Source organism: Octopus bimaculoides, chromosome 9 (assembly GCF_001194135.2).
Source record: "Octopus bimaculoides isolate UCB-OBI-ISO-001 chromosome 9, ASM119413v2, whole genome shotgun sequence".
In the NCBI taxonomy this organism is placed as follows: domain Eukaryota; kingdom Metazoa; phylum Mollusca; class Cephalopoda; order Octopoda; family Octopodidae; genus Octopus; species Octopus bimaculoides.
Window position 1 is genome coordinate 69,112,576 of NC_068989.1, and position 1,488 is coordinate 69,114,063.

A 1,488-nucleotide genomic window follows, 5' to 3' on the forward strand; every position below is an offset into this window, starting at 1 on the left:
GGGGGGGGGGGTCGAAATTTTGAAATTGAGATTTTGGAAAAAATTTTTTCAGAATCGGAATCTCCATAGCCTAAAACGTGGGATTCCGTAAAAAAAACAAAATTTAAAAGGGGGGGTATACCCAGATTACATATACTCCATCTGCACCCCGCCGAGTTCGACTTTACTTTTCATCCTTTCGGAGTCGATAAATTAAGTACCAGTGAAATATGGTAATCGACTAGTCCCCTCCCCACAAATTTCAGGCCTTGTGCTTTTAGTAGATAAGATTATTATGAAAATAGAGGCAGGGAGTTGGGTGAATTGTTAGAACGCAAGTCAAAATGCTTAGCGGCATTTCTTCCAACCGTACATTTTGAGTTTAAAACCTACCGAGGTCGACTTTGCCTTCCTGAGTCGATAAAATAAGTACCAGTTCAACACTGGGGTTCATGTAATTGACTTAACCCCACCCCCGAAATTGCTGGCCTTGTACCAAAATTTGAAACTATAATAATAATAATAATTATTATTATTATTATTATTATTATTGTTGTTGTTGTTGTTGTTGTTGGGAAGAGCGACAGGTCGACGACGGTAGCGGACTTTAGTTCACACCTGGATGGTCTGCTGCGGTTCTTGGCAGCAGACGCGAGCTTCTGCGAAAAGCCAATAATGGCCACTGAAATACGAGAGGCGATGAGCAATTGCACAAATCACAAATCACCAAGTTATGGATGGTTTGCCCTATGAATTCTATGTATTCACGCCAGATTTGTTTGATGACCTCTTGGCAGATGTCTACTGCAAGTGGTAACAGAACAGCAGAATTCCTAGTGCTGTTAGCTGGGGTGTGGTGAGACTGCTGAGAAAGGATGCCAACAATGGGGACGTGCTTGGGAATTTTCTGCCCATGACTCTGCTAAACACAGAGTTTAAGACATTGGCCCAGGTTAGCGAATATGTGAGCGCTTGTCGTTGATAGTCTGGTCGGGGAAGCACAAACCTGCGCAATCCCAAACAGGTTTATCCACGACAACCTCCACCTTATGCAGTACATCATCGAAAGGGTTGGGACTAAAGCTGGCTTCAGTGAGGTCATGATCAATTTTGATCAGTCAAAAGCATTTGATAGGGTCGACCATTGCTACTTGGAAGCTGTTTTCGGACCCGTTTCCAGAAGCTGGATCACTGTAATGCACAGTGGTCAAAGTAAACAGCCATCTATCGGAACCGTTTGGCATCGCACGCTTGTTCCGTTAGGGCTGCCCGCTGTCACATCTGTACATGGTAGCTCTTGAGCTGCGGAAGTTGGAACAGTTGAGGGGCATCCTTTTTGAACTGGGACACAGGAAGGCAGTGTCAGTATACACGGACGACGTTAACGTCATGGTGTCGGATGCCACCGAAGTGGAGACGGTCAGCTCCATTCTAAAGGAATACAAGTCGGTTGCAAGGGCCAAAATCAACACCGACTTGCACCTGCGTTAGCGATTGAGCACACGGAGA